We start from the raw sequence: 18378 nt of genomic DNA, 5'->3' as shown, positions 1-18378 counted from the left end.
GCTTCAGGTTAAGAACAGTTTCAGGTTAAGTACGGACCTCCGGAACGAATTAAGTACTTAACCCAAGTTACCACTGTACAAGAACAATTTGTTGTTTTCCTGTTGTCCAATTCCAAACTTGTGTGTATCACTTAAGAATAGCAGACAAGCCTGAGTAACAGCTGGTTTTTGTATTCATGTAGCTAGAGGGACAGTTGTTACATGTATGTATCTTTCTGCTTTAACGATATGTCTCAGTGCAGCCAGATACATGAATAGCACCTAATACAGCCCCATTTTTTTAATAAAAAAGAACATTATTTTCACAATTAATGAGTAGTACATACATCAGCTATGAATACAGCCCCATTTGAATGTTAGTTGCCTCCCCCACCCATACCTTTTCATATTTGCTTACCATCTAGCAGATTAAGAGTTGTGGAGAAATCAAAAGCTTAACAAACAAATGTCCCAATGTGATTTTTATTGGGACCTGTCTGGCTTAAGTTCCAGCTTGCTCACCCTCATCCATCTGGGTACCACTTCCTTCTTCAGAAGTTAGGCATCCTTTGTGAGATGAGTAGATAGCAAAGAGGTGGAAGATACTGTAACCTGCATATTGGTGATACTTCAGTCCAAATCTTTAGAGGAATTATCCTAGTGGTTGCTGCAGCCAATATCCATCAGCTCTTAGTTTACCCATTACAATTTGCTCATAGGAACATACACTTCTTCTTCTTCTTCTTCTTCTTCTTATTATTATTAATACCCAAGCCATCTGACTGGGTTGCCCAAGCCACTTTAGGATCTCTAAGAGATTCTGCATGAATCAAAAAGTACCAATTGAGCCAACTCTTAGAAATTTATTTGCCTTTAATAATTTGTAGCCTGCTTTTATTAGAATTTCTTGAAAGCAAATCTTACCAGGTTTAGTTCTCACCATGCCTAACACTTATCCTATGCACACTTGGGAATAAACCCAATTGCACAGCAGCATTAATTGCTGAGTAGACAAGACTGGGCTACATGGTTCCCCCTTAAAAATGTATGCAAAGATGTTTCTGCACTTATTATTCAAATTCTTGGTTCTAATGCTCCCTGCAAAACAGTTCATATTTATCTCAAGTATTTTCCAGATTACTTGTCTTAGCAGTTTCTCCAGCAATCTCCCCATTGTAACTTTCAAGCAGACTCTGCAAATAAGAAGCCTCAGCATGTGAATATTGACTTTCTTTCTGTATCCACTAGGCAGATACAGGCATGAAGAACATACCGTGAGATTAGATGACTCAGAGTTTCAGATGCTGTATTAATGTTTTCCAGTTGGAGCAAAAGACTAATGTACTGTGAACTCTCTCCATTGTTATTTTAATCCACATTACAGATCTATTCATCTAAATATTTAAGACTGTGATCCTACAAACAGTGAGTAAGCCCTGTTGAACTTAATACACCTTTTTATAGTAGATATGTATAGGACGGTGTTGGTGTAAGTGTACTTCTTAAAGTTGGAGTAATAGGACAGGCCACTAAACCAACCTTCCACAACCTGGTTCCCTCTGACTTGGTGGCTTCCATAGGCGTCCTCTCATGCCAAAGATTGTGGGTGCCCACAATGTAACACAGAAGTGTGACGTCACACGCACATGCCCTCCTTGGTGTGCCTCCTCTCTGTGAGGTCCAGAGGGTGGCAACATAAGAACAGGCCTTCTCTGCAGTGGCTCCCTGTCTGTGGAATGCTCTCCCCAGGGACATTCGCCTGGCACCTTCCTTATACACTTTTAGGCACCAGGCAAAAATGTTCCTTTTTAACCAGGCCTTTGGTTGATCTGATTTACATCCTATGCCGTTTTAAAATGTTGTTGTTGTTTGCGGGGCAGGCTACTGGGTTGTTTTTATTTTTATTATGTATTTTGTGGTTTTATATCTTGATTTTATTCTGTGAACCGCCCTGAGACCCCCAGGTATAGAGCGGTATATAAATTCTATTATTATTATTATTATTATTATTATTAATAATAATAATAAAGGGTTTTTTTTTCTTTAAAATGTTTAGGGGTCCTCTCATTTTGACTCAAGAAAACCACCATTTTATAGTTCAAATTAGGAAAAATAAATACAGTAAATAGACATAAGTACAAAGATTCACAAAATGTTTTGGCGTATGCGTACCCCTGCGTCCCCCCAGAAAAAAAGCACTGATAATAATACACGTGGTGTGTATGAGGTCACACACACCAGACGGCAGTGGCAGAAACACTTCTTCCTCCCTCCCCCTCACAGATCAGGAGGTGGCGGCGAGGCAGAGGTGGACAAGGCGGCTGGTGGCATTGGCTCTTTCCCTTCCGCCCCCACGGACCAGGAGGTGATGGTAGTGGAGGAGCAAGCAGAGACAGACATGACAGCTCCTTTTTCTCATGAAGAGATGAAGACAGCGGGGAAGGATGGCTCCCACAAATAAATTATTGTGGATGCTGAGGCACTCACAGGCCGCCTGGAGTTGGCACCAGGGATTAAAAGGTAGCCCCACATAGAGCATGCTGTTGTGATCCAAAATGGGTGTAACAAAGCCGTGTGCCATTGTGGTCAAATCAGACATCTCAAGGAATGGGCGCAGCTGGTGCGCTAGATTTAGCTGTGCGAATGTACTCCTGGCCACCACCTCAGGGCTGAGTCCAGGAGCAAGCCCAATATAAAAGGAACAATGGTATTTCCGGGTTGAATAGATATGAAGGAGATAAAGAGAACAAAGTTATAAGTTCAGAAATCTATGGCCAACCAGAGATCGTTCATTAATGTCAAGATTCAAGACTCAGACTTCAGAGTACCAATGTGTAGAAGATGCATAATTTCTGGGTGATCATAAAGCACCTCTGCACCTCTCTTTTATGTTTCACATATAGAAATGCACAGCCCAGGGCAGGCTTGCTTGAACCTCTTAACTCCTCCATTTTTAAATATAAGATGCTCAGTATTTTACATTTTAGCATCCACGGGCAGAAGCTTCAACCAGGTTCGAGTATGTAAGACTCCATGCCTGGAGTTTTTGTTATCTGCATAAATGGGGACATGTATCAAAGGAATAAATTCATTTTCACTTTGAGCTTAGCTGGGATTTGAATCCTACTCATTTTCTATGTATTGCTGTACATCTTGTTTCTTCTCTTACCAAAGCTCTCGTCCTGAATATAAACTACTGCTAAGCAATCACACTCTGATTCGTTTCATTAACCCACAATTTATGAAATTTGAGATACAGAATTTATGTTGCTATTTTTCAGGATATTGTGCTTTGTAGTTGTCACCTGGGGAATTTCCGGCGCTTTTTCTGCCCTTTTGCCATTTTCTGACAACTTTCTTTGCTTAGCAGTTAAAGCTGCATTGAACAATAAAGATCTTAAAGATCTGAGTAAGCAGGCATAGGATTGTAGGGCAGGGGCCACATACACTGGTGATTTTACAATAGGGGTAGTAATAATTGATCAGCAATGAAACAGCAGCAACAACATCATCATCTACTGTTTCCAGCTTGTTTTGCCTTTTTGACTGCTGCAGTCAACATTTTATGGGGACTGCTTTGGTGCTGACACAATCATTGCTGCACCACATTTAACAAGGTACAGTGACACCTCAGGTTACAGACGCTTCAGGTTACAAATGCTCCAGTAACCCAGAAATAGTACCTCAGATTAAGAACTTTGTTTCAGGATGAGAACAGAAATTGTGTGGCGGCAGTGCAGCGGCAGCAGGAGGCCCCATTAGCTAAAGTGGTACCTCATGTTAAGAACAGTTTCAGGTTAAGAACGGACCTCTGGAATGAATTAAGTTCTTAACCCGAGGTACCACTGTACAAATATTATCGCCTATGCACTGCTTCCAGATATATAACCATGCCATCAATGCACAAGAAGCAGAAACACCTCAGAGTCACACTCCATACTAACATTATCTAGTACACCAACAGCAAGCAAATGGAGAGCAATGGTATCAATAGCAATTACAGTAATTGTAATTCCAGTGGTAATACAACTGAAGAGGAAAATTACATGAAGAAACTGACATACTAATAGCATTGGTTTGAAGGAACATCACACAGCAACTTTGCTGAGGCTAAGTGGGTCTGAATCTGGTCAGTTCCTCGATGAGAGATCACCAGGGAATCCCAGAGACACTATCTTGCCATCATGGAAGAATGATGCATGATACAAAAGTCAAGTGTGTATACAAAGATCTTAGAAGAGTCTTGAACAGAATAAGAAAATTAGAAAGCCCAAGTGGTTCAGTGAACTGCCCCAAAATGCATTCTGACTGGTTGATGTGCATCCTGTCCTGTCACCAGCTTTCATGATGGATGCCTGTCCTTCACCAGCTTTCATGATGGATGCCTACCTATTCCTTTGGGTGTGGGGTTGTTGCAGATCTTCACACTCAATCACCACCAGTGGGTGGCCAGAATGCATATGGCCAGGTGACTGTTGGGGAAATTTCCCTGGCCACCTAGGTAGTTGGCTGGAGTTCCCGCCAGTTCCTGCCTTTTTAATTGGCCAATGAGAGTCCTGCTCTGGAGGGTGTGCCTTTGTCAGAACCACATAGAAAGCACATCAGGTCACATGAGGCACGATCTTTAAGACTTGTCAAAGGATTGGGGGAGGGCAGGACACAAAGACTGATGTGTTCACTTCAAACATATACCAAAATTAAGGGGATATTTGACCCATATAGGATGCTAGCTATCTTTCATCAGAATGACAGGTTTACTTCTTTGTATCTGATGGAAGGAATTCATCTCATCTCCTCGTGCACCCCCTTCCGTCTCCAAAACTACAGTGGTACCTCTGGTTACGAACTTAATTCGTTGTGGAGGTCCACTCTTAACCTGAAACCGTTCTTAACCTGAGGCTGCCTCATGATTTCTGTTCTCATCCTGAGGTAAAGTTCTTAACTCGAGGTACTACTTCTGGGTTAGCGGAGTCTGTAACCCAAAGTGTTTGTAACCTGAGGTGTTTGTAACCCAAGGTAAATACAACTTTCAGCAATTACGTGACCTCCAGATATTTGGGGCCACAAATCTCCTCAACTGCAGCCAGCATGTGCTGGCTGGGCTGATGGCAGTTGTAGTCCAAAAACATCTGGAGGGGTCAGGTTGGGGAAGGCCAATTTAATAGTTAGCAGTTGGTCTAGATGTATTATTACTGAAGTTTCATAAAGGACCCCTTCACAAGTACTCTTTCTGAATTATTTCTTGAAACCAGAGGTTTGGAGACTCTGGTGTGAAAGGAAAAAGTGTTACGGATGTCACCTTTTAAGTTAGCCAGTGGATTAAATGATTCTAATATCTGGCATAATGACATTCTGTATGGTCTAGATCACATTTGCGATAGTACATCTGACACCCTTGTAAACCCTGGAAGAATAAGGCTAAGAGAATAGCTTGCCTCCCCACCCCTTTAGCTTTAAACACATTACAGTTGTGAGTGTAAATCACTTGTCAGTTTATGGCAAATGTAACAGTGTTATAATCTGAGTTAGGGGGAAAGGAAATAAAGTATAGATAATCTTTTTGGCCATATTCCTGGCACCATCATACATTGGAGACTGACAGGTCCTTCACTTGAGTGACAGGTGTCCTTTGAAATGCCTGTGAATCAGTATCTGTACAGACTGTTGAAATGCATATTTCCATCCTTATCGTAAAGGAATGGATGGGCAAGATAGGTGCTGTTAACATTGCAAATAGCTCCAGAATTATTCATTGTCAGCTCCAGGCAAAGAATAGGGGGAAAGTTTTATTATTCACCACGCACAATAGCAGGATGCTTAATGATTCTCAGTTACCCTGGCAGAATTGTCTGTCGACTTCAGGCACTTGCAATGGGTGACACAGGTCTGGCCAAGTGTTAGAGCAAGATCATACGTTCTGGTCCCATTTTAATTTCTAATACATTAATCTTTCCCTCACAGATGCACAATGAATATTCCACAGTCTCTTGTTTGTCAGAAGCTGTCTGGCTTTCATCTATTCAGGTGGTTTCATTGACTGTGAAAGCTTGCTTAAAAGGCCTGATCAGTCAATGACAACTGTCTCACAATAGCAGTGCGTAATGCTTCCTTTTTTTCTTTTCAGGCATCTGATAGACAACTTTGACACCTGATCTCTGGGGACCTCAGAGAGTCACTCAGAGTTCTTAAGAGACTTCCCTTACTTTATCATTCCAGAAAGAATTGTCACAGGTGAATGTATCGCACTTTCGCAGGAGCTGAACTCGACACCCTCCTCCCAAATCTATTTCATTTGTGCCGGTAGGTCCCCCCCCCAACCCCGGAATTAAAATGGATTAAGTTGGCTTAATGCTGTTTTACAAGCAAGCTGCAAGCGCCACACTATTCATTTTTAATTTTAATCCTTTGTCTTAGCCTGTTAATTGCAATTGTTTTAAGTCCATTATCCCAAGGTGCACATTGTTGCTAGATGGATCCAAATGCTTGTAAGCTTTGTCCTTACTTTTGCAAATACTGACCCTTGAATTGTTAACTTAGTCGATGTCAGTGCATAACACCAGACTTGGGTGATTCATGCTTTAATTTTTTATATATTTTTAAAAAATCTTCTTGTGCCTAATTAAGTAATAATCAGGGAGCGGGGAGTGTAGCAGAATTAATGTACCCCTAAGATTTTTTTTGTTTTTGTTTTTTTTTAACAGAAGAAATGTCATGGTGATGCCGGTGAAACACATTAGTGTTTCAGCTTATACTGGGCTGGGAATTCTCTAGCTGCACTGTAAAGTACAGCTATTTTAAAAAGTTTACAGAAACCAGATTCAGCACCTCCTTCCAGGGAACCCCTTCCCCCCCTTTGCTGTCTATACAAACCAGACTGCCATATCTGAGGAGAGCACAAAACAACAGGAGCCCATGGGGAGAGGCAGGAACTGACAAATTGCCTTTTGTTTGACTAGGGATGCTCCCTTCACATTTCTTTCACTGAAATCTGCAGTGGAACCACCTGCGGCAAATTGCAGAGTGCTCAGTGTTCATCAGGCTCTGGATGTGATCTGCATCCCATCTGCTTATAAGTGTATTACAACTGGTCTGGGAATTTAATTCTAGGTTCAAGGGTGTACGTTTCATTGGGACCACAGCCTATACACATAGGGAACTTAACTCTTCCCTCCCTAGGTGTGATCCCATATAAGCCACTTGCTGTATTGCGATTAGCAATTGCAGAGAAACTTCATAGTGGTAGCAATGGGAGATTATTTTTTTTCTTTCATTGACCATTACCAGGAGAGGATATTTCCATCAGAGTCACAGCTTGGTAGGGAAGAGTTAAACTGCTTTCCCATTGGAAGTTCCTACATAGACCTAGGAATTTTTTTAAAAAAAAAAACCCAACTCGGCTGCCAGCCATTCAATTTACATAATATGTAGTTAGGCCCTCAGTCCCAGTTCATGGGATGCTGGGAAACTTAGTGGTTCTGAGGAGGGCGGAGCTCTCTGTTCCAACCCATAGCTTATACAGTACAGTGGTACTTTGGGTTACATACGCTTCAGGTAACATACGCTTCAGGTTACAGACTCCTCTAACCCAGAAATACTACCTCGGGTTAAGAACTTTGCTTCAGGATGAGAACAGAAATCGTGCTCCGGCGGCGCGGCAGCAGCAGGAGGCCCCATTAGCTAAAGTGGTGCTTCAGGTTAAGAACAGTTTCAGGTTAAGAACGGACCTCTGGAACGAATTAAGTACTTAACCCGAGGTACCACTGTATTTTTAACTCAGCAATTGAGTTGAACTTTGTTTCCCCAAAAGCAATTCTATTGAGAAGCAAAGTTTTCATATCGGCATGCAAATGGGTTTTCTGGTTTAATTTCATTTTGAATTTGTATGTACCATACACTAGTACTAGTCAGAGGGTTTGACCAAGGAATGGAGTTGTTCCCTGTATAAAGCGCTGTTTGCTTCAAGCCCCCTTTTGGGTAGCTCTCCCTTCCAGTCCACCTCTTCATGTGGCTTGACTTCCCTTTCCCCTTCATCCTTGCCTTTTTGCTTCTTGAAATTGCCCAGAAGCAGAAGCTCTAAAATACAAAGGTGTTCTTTTGGCATTTCCGGCCTGACTGGAAGCAGGAAGTCCTGTGTCTCAAGAAAGGAAATCAATTCTTGTGAGATTGCCAGCTCAGTTCTGCAGACCCAAGAGGATTGGATCGTTCTAATAAGGGCCTGATAATCCTTTTGCTGAAAGAGGCTGTGAACCTTTCACTAATTAGTGTAGCTATTAATACAGTATCATGTCACAAAGCTATAGAACTGAAACTCTGGGACTGTGATTGGATGATATATGTATGTAATAGAATTGTGCTAAATTCCCAAAAGAGTCCTATTCTAGACTTTAGCGGTGGGTGGGTGGATTGCCTTCTAAGCCAAGAGAACTATGCAACCATCCACATTCTGGTTTTTGTCTTAAGCGTCAAAGTCTACATCTTTATCAAAAGGTTATTGTAAGTCAGCGGTGGTGTAACTGCATCCCTCCAGAAGATCTTGGACTCAAATTCCAGTCTCCCCAGCCAGCCTGGGAGTTTTATCAGCCAACCCTGTTTTAAGTTGATGAGATGATAGACAGAATGGTTCTGGGAGTTCCATGTGTGGTGGTGTTTGTCCATACTCATGAGCCAACCACATTTGAGATCAGAGGACACGTTTTTCTCTAGGCCATAGTGGTTACTGCCTTCTCCTTTCATTTAGGGCTGGTTCAACCCCCCCCCCCCAATCCATCCAGTGCACTTTCCTCCACAGGCACAGAATGGATGTGATGCTATCTCCTCTCTGCTTATTGTACATAGTGACCAAAATTGTGGAGGCTGACCTGCAAATGACCCATATTTAGGTTTTCCTTTCTTATATTATGGGAGCTAGACAATGGATTTTACTTTCTTTCTTATAATACTATGAGGATAGCACCAACCACAGTTACGGAAGCACATTTGTGAGTGAAAGCATAATAAATATAGGTTCGGACGAACCCTTTTACACAACATCTTTAGCCAACACCTTGAATGGGTAACAGAGCAATCCATCTGTCCTGCATGCCACCCTGCCACCAACCCCGGCTACACGCTTCCCCTGGCAGGCACTCATAGGGCATTCTGCAGTATATTCAGCATTCTGCTCAGGGATGACAGTGGGAGGGAATCTAAATGGCTTCACCGAATCCTATGAAGATCCTCCTAAACATGGCTGCTTGGACAGGAGGGAATGGACTGTGGATGCACATATTTAACTGTTGACTTCATTCCAGTCCAACCAATCCTTGAGTCTGTTCTAAAAGGGTTGGACATAGAGTATTTGTCTTATTTCGGATATGATAGGGCAGCCATTACTTTTTGAAATATGGCAACCCTAGCATATGATCAATCAATCATTGGTGCATGGTGGTTTTTCCTTCCTTGTGACTTCTTTGTGAGAGCCAGTGTGGTGTAGTGGTTAAGAGCGGTAGTCTCGTAATCTGGGGAACCGGGTTTGAGTCTCCGCTCCTCCACATGCAGCTGCTGGGTGACCTTGGGCCAGTCACACTTCTTTGAAGTCTCTCAGCCCCACTCACCTCACAGAGTGTTTGTTGTGGGGGAGGAAGGGAAAGGAGAATGTTAGCCGCTTTGAGACTCCTTAAAGGGAGTGAAAGGCGGGATATCAAATCCAAACTCTTCTTCTTCTTCTTCTTCTTCTTCTTCTTCTTCTTCCCGTCACTCTGAGGATGCCTAAACCCAGCCCTTGTATCGCATGGTTTGTCTGTCCAAATTTGTGCCTGGATGAGAACAGTATAGAGAAAATCCACTGGAAATGGCAACCAGACCCCATAAACTCACTCTCAGTTACAATGACTTTGCCCATTAAATTTTGCCATGTGACAGCAGAGCCATATTTAATACATGGTGGTTTATTGTTCTATTCAGTTGTGAGCTGGTGTACCATAGTGTCTAAGAGTCTGTGCTACAAATCAGGATGTCTCCCCCTCTTTTATACCTCCTTTTGCTATGAATTTAGTAGGTGGTCTGAATTGTCTCTCAGGATCCACCACCCCTCCCATGGCCCTCTGCCCTGCAATATAGAGATAACAATACCTATTTTACAGGGTTGTTAGGAGGATCACAACAATGCATTATGATCTAGTTCTCACAACATGGTAAGCCAGACTATGGCTGACTAAGACGTTTGTTGTTAGTCTCAGTGCTTTCAACAATGCATCCCTCAAATTCTTCTAGAGCACCCCTTTCTATATGCTGGGTCTTTTGTTTTGCCAAAGTTTGTGTTCGTTTTCATTCTCCTCATTTGCACAATACTTTTGCATCTTGAAGGAAGCCTTCTTGCCTCTTGTAGCTGCTTTGGTTTTGATACACAAGCATCAAGTTGTATTGAGAAGTGGTTTAGCAGGTATGATAGGGGATAGGAAGATTTGCAAAGGAGAAGACCATTGACAATACCATGGTCTTAAGAATGAGCATGGAGAAAAGAAAGACCTTTGCATTCCACTGCATGCTGCCCCAATCTACATGTCATACAAGATTCCAGGGTTTTGGAATAAGGCACAGTGGGGACTGTAGTGTCTTTATTATATATGGCTTATTTACCCACATCTACAACCTGAGTCTATGATTGAGAGGTTCACAGCATTAGCACGCCAAGAGGGTCTTGCTTCTCCCATAGCCCACAGACTTAGTTTCAAGAAGAAATCAGCCATGGCTCTCTCTGTGCCCTTTCCATCGTGCAACCTTTTTTCCCTCTAGGTCCCATCACATCACAGAACTCTAAGCTCTGGCTTTTGTCCTTCTAACTATCTAAGAGCTGGAGGAGAGGCCCAGCCCATTTGCTGTCTGGCACAGAGACCCTCTTCTTGCTTTCTTAATGACCCATCACTTTTCCTTTGTTTTCATAATGGTTCATCACTGCAAGTGATTATCTCACCAGGAAGCTAGCCTGGCTTATATTTTAACACTTGCTGAATCCAGGGCTTCAGTGTCTAACCTTCAGTTTAACACCCCAAGCCTTGATTAAGTTCTAACACTAACTGGATCCAGTAAATATAGGTATCTGACACCCCCAATTGCATAACAATACGTTATGCACTGCTTACTCCCACTGAACTCAGAGGGACTTACTTCCAAGTAAATAAGCATAGGATCAGGCTGCATATGCATTTAAAACCATACATGGAAAAGGTGTCCATAATTTTTTAAAGGGTCTAATTCTTCCATATTTAGGGCAGGGAAAATATTTTAATAATCCTTATCTGCTTATTTTCCCTATGGAATGTAGTTATGATTGACTAGGTGAGGGAAAAAGGCTTTGTTGAACATTGCACTAAAGTTGGCCTCTATACTCCATAAAAGCTCATTATGCAAAGATTATGAACATATAACAATGTGTTTTAAGTGGGTGGCAATGATCCATAAAATTGGTATGGCTAATTAACAGATCAAATCTTTATGAGGACTGGATCACTTTCCATACCCGTTAGTAGTTTAATTCCAGAAGTATTTTACTATCCACACATGTTTAGCAGAATTAAAATAACAGTATAAATGTTCAGTGGGATTAAAACAACACTGAAATGAAACCAAACAAAACGGGTTGGTTTTGCTAATAGATGAACAGAGAATCCCAGTGTTGATATAACATTACACAAAATCTAGAGCAAACACAGCCTGAATCCCAGTCTTATTTCACATGTAATTAACCTTTCTCAATCAAGCTAAGCATTCCTCACACCATCACCACCACAACCTCCTCCTCCTCCTCCTCCTCCTCCTCTTCCATAGCTCAGTACCTGCTTCCCTACTTTTATGGAGATAAAAGACAAGCCTCCATTCACAAGAGTAGTTCCGTATCCAATGCTTATCGTCTGTGTCTGGGTTACTACTACTTTCTCTGGTGTTATTTAATTACATTGTGTCCCATTGTATCTCAGTAATTATATTTACTAATTCATCATTCACATATACTTCCTTTCATCTTGATCACAGGCTTAGGGCTTTAAATGTTTTGCCATTGCACACATCCATCCATATACATTAGATACTGTTAACAAAAAAAGTGTGCCCACCTAAGCGTCAGCTTTAGAAAGGTTCCTAAAGTATCTGGGTTGTGGAATTGTGCCATGTATTATTAGGGTTATCCAGATGATCAGCTGAAACAATTCCTCTACTACGACTTTTTTTTTTGCTTTCCTGGAAAGGCCTGCAAGGCTAAATGCAAAGACTCCAGTGGAATACCCATTAGAGAGGGTAGAATAATGGGATCACTGTCCTGCATTGCCCCTACTCCTTTTTTTAAAAAAGGCCAGATAAAGTACAGTATCCTACTTGGCTTGCATAGGGAAGGCAGGCATGGGAGTTGAGCTTGACCCATAGCAAGGTTGCTTAGAGAAACCTTCATCGGTTTCACTTCAGCACCTGCCCAACTCAAGGAAAAAGCTGAAGACTGACAGCAAACGAGGGTAGGTGGTCATCGGTGATGTTGCAGGCACTATTCAACTGAGTTGCATCCAGCAAAGTTATACCCACTGTCCTAGGTTAATCATGATCCTAAGTCCTACGTTAGGCATGCCTATTCTTTTCAACAAATCTAGACTGAGTAGGACTAACGTTGGATCCAGTCCATAGATGCCTAAGAAATCCATGCAACTCCATTCAAGGCAACATTCCAAACTGCAACACTATGGGGTGTTGCGTGCCAAGAAGATGTTGTGTTCGTAATCAGAACTGATCCCTTAATGGAAGACCTCTGGATCCCATCTAACGGCTGAGCTGATCAGCCCTTCTAAAAGACCTGCCCTTAAGCAGATGTTATGAAAGAAGGAGGCAGCTGGGAGAATTCCCAAAAGCCACTTCACCAAAGATGCTTCCTAGCCCTAATATTTATTTATTTATTTATTTCATTTGTATACCATCCTTCATCTGACAATCTCGTGGCAGTTCACAACTTGATCTGTGATAGATCTTTTCATTTGTTTATGTCCCACCTTTCCTCCAAGGCTCTCAAAGTGGGGTACAAACTTCTCCTCCCCCCTCATTTTATCCTCACAGGGCAGGGCAGGCTGAGAATGAGTGACTGGTCCAAGGTTATCCAGTGAGCTTTGTGGCTGAGTGGGGATTTGAACCCTGGTCTCGGAGGTCCTAGTCCAGCATCCTAGCCACTATACCACACTGGCTCTTTCCCTTTCCTCCCTTGCCAAATTGTTTGCTGGGAGCAGAGCAGAGCAGGCCTTGCCTGGTGATGGAGTAGAAAGAGTTGGGTGTGGCTGGGCAAGGGGAGCTGACTAAGATTCTGGATGCAAAGGCTAAGAGATCTAGCCAAATGCAACATCATGAGCATTGTCTACTCCAAGCTTTTTGTCAAGCTTTTCAAGATGTTGATTGCAAAGGGTTAGTGTAACACTAATAATTTCCCCCAAAGTAAGACTGACAGAGTTCAGCAGGTCTTAAAAGGTAAAGGGTAAAGGGACCCCTGACCATTAGGTCCAGTCGTGACTGACTCTGGGGTTGCGGTGCTCATCTCGCTTTATTGACCGACGGAGTCGGCGTACAGCTTCCGGGTCATGTGGCCAGCATGACTAAGCCGCTTCTGGCGAACCAGAGCAGTGCATGGAAACGCCGTTTACCTTCCCGCCGGAGTGGTACCTATTTATCTACTTGCACTTTGACGTGCTTTCGAACTGCTAGGTTGGCAGCAGCAGGGACCGAGCAATGGGAGCTCACCCCGTCGCAGGGATTTGAACCGCCAACCTTCTGATCGGGAAGTCCTAGGGCTCTGTGGTTTAACCCACAGCGCCACCCGTGTCCCCAGCAGGTCTTACTCCTAGGTAAAGGTGAATAGGATTGCAGCCTTAATATCTATATCTATATCTATCTATAAATATATATAGATATATAGATATATAAAACTAAGCAAAGCAGCAGACGTCTTTCCCCAAAGCTCTTCCCAAGAGCTTCTGAAATAGTGAAAAGACTCCTATAAAGCCCTTTTCTACTCTAGAAAATTTTCAGGATAAGCATTTCTAATTTTGCCAAGAAAAAAGAGAATGTCTCTGTCATTGCATGCATGACCCGGGGACTGACACAAACAAGAGCTGAGCTTTCTGGAACATGAAAAAGATGAGATACTAACTAGAATAAAGAGGGGCTGGAATTGAAGTACATGACAATTCCTGGCAATATATATCGAGGTTGCCAAAGGAAACTAAACTCACTAACAGAACTGCAGTTTTCCTCCTACTGCATTGCCCATGTGTTTAAGTAATAACTACATTCCTTTTCCAACTATTTTGATAGATTTATCTTGCTATGCCTTGGTATACCTGGCAGTACAAACGGACTAGATATAGGCACCTTATTTCAGCAAGTAACACTTGTCTTTGCATTTAATTCTCTTGGCAAGGTCTTTGGTTTCTTGGGTTTGCAAAGTCTGCGCAAGTTCTTGCCAAATTCATATGAAAGATAGACTCTTGTTTGCATATATTTTGGATGAGGCACCTTGTTCTTAAAAAAAGAAAGAAAATGTTATGCTTTCTCCTGCTTACAGCTCCACACAGAAAGCAGACACACAATGGTAAACAACAACAAGACCATCTCCTTCCCACATCAGAAGTGTACAATTTACCTATTTCTCTTAAACGTGTGATGAACACAGAATGCTGTCTTGCTGCTGAAACTTTGCTCTCAGGTGTGTTGTACCATGACTAAACTGATGATAAAGAATGCTTTCAGTCTGGAATAAGTGTTAGTCACTTATTGATTTTATATCTACTGCTTTTTGTATTTTTACTGTTGCTGCGATAATTTCTTTTATTTCAGTTGTTTCTGATCTGTTTTATATTTGTTTTATGGTTCTCTTTTGTAAGCTATCTTGAAAATCTAGACTTAAATACATATTTTCAAATAAAATAAAAAATTCTTTTCTTTTTTTTAAAGAGGCTGATCTGTTGTTAACTGTGGTTTGGCGATGCTTATATGAATGGCTACTGCAATAATGGGGCAACGGAGGATATTGATTTGCATTAAATTTGCACATCCTAATTTATATATACAGATTCAAAGGCAAAATTAATTATCATAATGTAACTAAGAGTTAGGGACTTCCCTTGTATACGGAGACAGGCTCTGGTGGATTGAGCGGATGAGACCAATAGTAGGTCCAACAGTCAAGAAGACAGTTTCTGACCAAGTTGTAGAAGGAAGTGAGGGGTGGATGGGACTCGTCAACCTGGGGAGGTAGCCCATCTAAGAGAAGGAAGACTCTGACCCTAAGTCTCCACTGCCTGGCAGAACATCTTTGGGAGAAAAAAAGGCTAAGTAGTAGATGCGGGTGGCGCTGTGGGTTAAACCACAGAGCCTAGGACTTGCCAATCAGAAAGTTGGCGGTTTGAATCCCCGTGACGGGGTGATCTCCCATTGCTCTGTCCCTGCTCCTGCCAACGTAGCAGTTTGAAAGCACGTCAAAGTGCAAGTAGATAAATAGGTACCACTCTGGCGGGAAGGTAAACGCCGTTTCCATGCACTGCTCTGGTTCGCCAGAAGCAGCTTAGTCATGCTGGCCACATGACTTGGAAGCTGTATGCCGGCTCCCTCAGCCAATAAAGCGAGATGAGTGCCACAACCCCAGAGTCAGTCATGACTGGACCTAATGGTCAGGGGTCCTTTTACCTTTACCTTTTAGTAAACCCTACAACAAATCCAGAGTGGAGTTCTAAGATGGTTGGATGGTGCCCTGTACTCCTGCAGCCAAGCTGGTGCCAAATGTATTGCTCTGCTTTCCTTTGAACCATATCAATGTTGCCAAGAGGTCATCTGGGCAGCTAGGACCTCTGTACACACACCCCAGGCTTGTGACCCGGGGAGGTTACTTTGGTGCTGCTAAGGTAGTGATTTGACTTCAACCTCTAGAGACAGATGGATGCCAACAATAGTTTGCCACTTTGTGACAATTATGAAATGGACACTGGAACATCTTTAAGGAATATTAAAGACCTCCATACACACTGCCCAGGCCTGCGCCCCAGCAAGGTCACTTTGGTGCTGCTAACACAGCAGTTTGACTTCACCCTTGGAGGTGCAATCCATTGTCTCTTGAGAGAGATGGATGCCAGCCATTAAGAATACAAGTATCTCACCATAGTGGGGAAAGCTATGACAGGGTGACCTTTGTGCCTGCCCAGGTGCTGCTACCATAGGGTTGCCATGTGTCCTCTTTTTCCAGGACACATCCTCTTTTTCAAGGGTAGAGTCGTGATAGCGATCCATAGTTAGAAGTAGAAGTCGGCAAATGTGTCCTCTTTTTTGCTCTTCAAAATATGGCAACCCTAGAACTGTTGCTGGGCAACTTCAAGGCCCCTCCTGCTCTCTCTTCTTGGATCAGATAGTCCTTCAAATCGGGGACTCCTTCAAACAGAGGACTGTCCTTTATTAAGCAAGGAGCCATTGCCACCCATAGCTTGCGACTGAAGCTATGACACAAGGTTTATGGTTACCCCAGTTTATATATACCCACAGCTCATATCTATGAGGTTTCTTCTGTCAACTATTTTAACTAATTCATACTGGGAATGATCCAGCCAGAGGTAACTGTTTTTAAGTTTGTTCAGTGGAAGAAAATGAAACATATGCTTAACTCTCCCACTGAAATCAAGAGGAATTAAGAGCGGATGATAGGCTAGGCCTGTGTCCATTGCTACTTATGTTGTTGTGGTAACTAAACATTTGAATTGACTTTTTCAGTTGAAATTTAAGTTACTGATTAGTGGGATCAAATCAAGTTAAATTCAATAACTCTGACTTTACTGGTTGTGGAAAACAGCCAACATCAAGAGCATATACCCTGTGGGGGGGGGGGGAACAACAACTCGGCTAGCTCAAATTGTCGGCTGCAAATGTAGTGTCGTTTTTTAAAAAGCCCATTTTTAAAATGTATCATTCTTAATCACAGAACCAAAGAAACCACAAGTGCCAAATTCAGCAGCACTCTTTCGTCCTGAATTAGATAACATTACTAGGAGCAGGCACCATTCTTGTGGGAATGAATGCATGAAAATAGAGTTTTGCATAACAATGTCAAAATCATAACTCTGAAAAGAGCTCGCTTAGTTAGAATAAAACTCAAGTGGAATATTGATACAGTTATCTTTGAAGACTTCATAGATGCTTTGTTACGATGAATTGTATAATAATATCTCTGACAAGGCTGGGGGGGGGGGGGGAGACGGGAGTTCCATGAAGTATCTAGGCCCCCAGACCAGATCCCACACCTGCTTTTCCGGGGCTCGTGTTTGTTGTTTTAGGTAAAGGTCACCCACAACTGGCCCTTTGAGACTTTTGGTATAGGAAAAGCATAAAGGAGCACTTGCATGAAGGACCTTAGGTAAGGTCACTTTTGAAAATATGAGGTTATGAATGGCTTTCCCCATATAACATAAAAAACCAAGCCACAGCTACACATTACAAGTGCCCTGTAGCTTAACACCATGTACATTAGCCTCATACTTCCTCTACCACCCCCCTTATATTTAGAAATGCAAAACTGACTCATAGCATAATGGTTGCATTGCCTATATCCTCAGCATGACCACCCCAGCAGCAGCCAGTGTAGTGGAGCTCAAGAATTTCCACAAAATGTTCCCACATCCCTGCATTTTGCAAAGCCAAATTTACAGGAGAGAGAGGAGGAGTGTGGGGTGGCGCTCTGTTAACCATAATGCTTAGTTCCAGTGTGCAGCTTAAAAGAGAACAACATTACATATTTTTTTTCACAGCAATTGCACTTTAATTGAAAAAAAGAGAGAGAGTAAGATCCATCACCCCAGTGTTTAAGCAACTTGGTCCCATATTGTCTTTGTATATTCTTGAAAACCCTGCCTACTTTTTATTTGCCCGAATCCTCCTCCAATACATATTTCTAAATGGCTCTGTTTATTGATGTGGTTTTTATTCTTGTCTCTCTGCCACTAGGCTCTACTATTTGTGGTGCTGTTTATCAAGAAACACCATGCGAAAGTTAATAATAACATAATTTAGAGCAATAATTACATTTTTATTCAATAGCTTTGGGAAAACACTGAGTTGAATAATGAGATAAAAATGAGTGTCTTGGTTCTAACAGGACATTAATCAACATATTAACTGTGTAGGCAAACTGATTTGAGGCTGTTATGGCTTAATTTGTCTCAAAATCATTATTTTTAATGTATTGCATAATGTACTTTAAAATATGTGTTGAAGTGATTCTATGTATGCATTAGTTTTCCGCAGAATGGATTTTACTCTTTATTCTGCCTTGAATGATAGCTTTTTATGGTATACAGTATAAAATCGATATTCTTGAAGCTCTGGCATTTCAGAGTCAGGTTAAAAATAAAACAAAAT

General features: G+C 42.1%; 1 long non-coding RNA gene across 1 annotated transcript in view; it reads left to right on the top strand.

The window, feature by feature from the left end:
• Window positions 1-13378, top strand: part of LOC308479629 — a 40846-nt gene extending 27468 nt beyond the window's left edge. Inside the window, exons 3-4 of the long non-coding RNA XR_013987764.1 lie at window positions 6104-6279; window positions 12537-13378. This is a non-coding gene — a long non-coding RNA (uncharacterized lncRNA). The remainder of the gene's footprint in view (window positions 1-6103; window positions 6280-12536) is intronic.
• Window positions 13379-18378: the final 5000 nt, after the last annotated feature.

Source organism: Podarcis pityusensis (assembly GCF_964106645.2).
Source record: "Podarcis pityusensis genome assembly, chromosome: 1".
Taxonomy (NCBI): domain Eukaryota; kingdom Metazoa; phylum Chordata; class Lepidosauria; order Squamata; family Lacertidae; genus Podarcis; species Podarcis pityusensis.
This window is presented reverse-complemented; position numbering and strand designations above follow the sequence as displayed.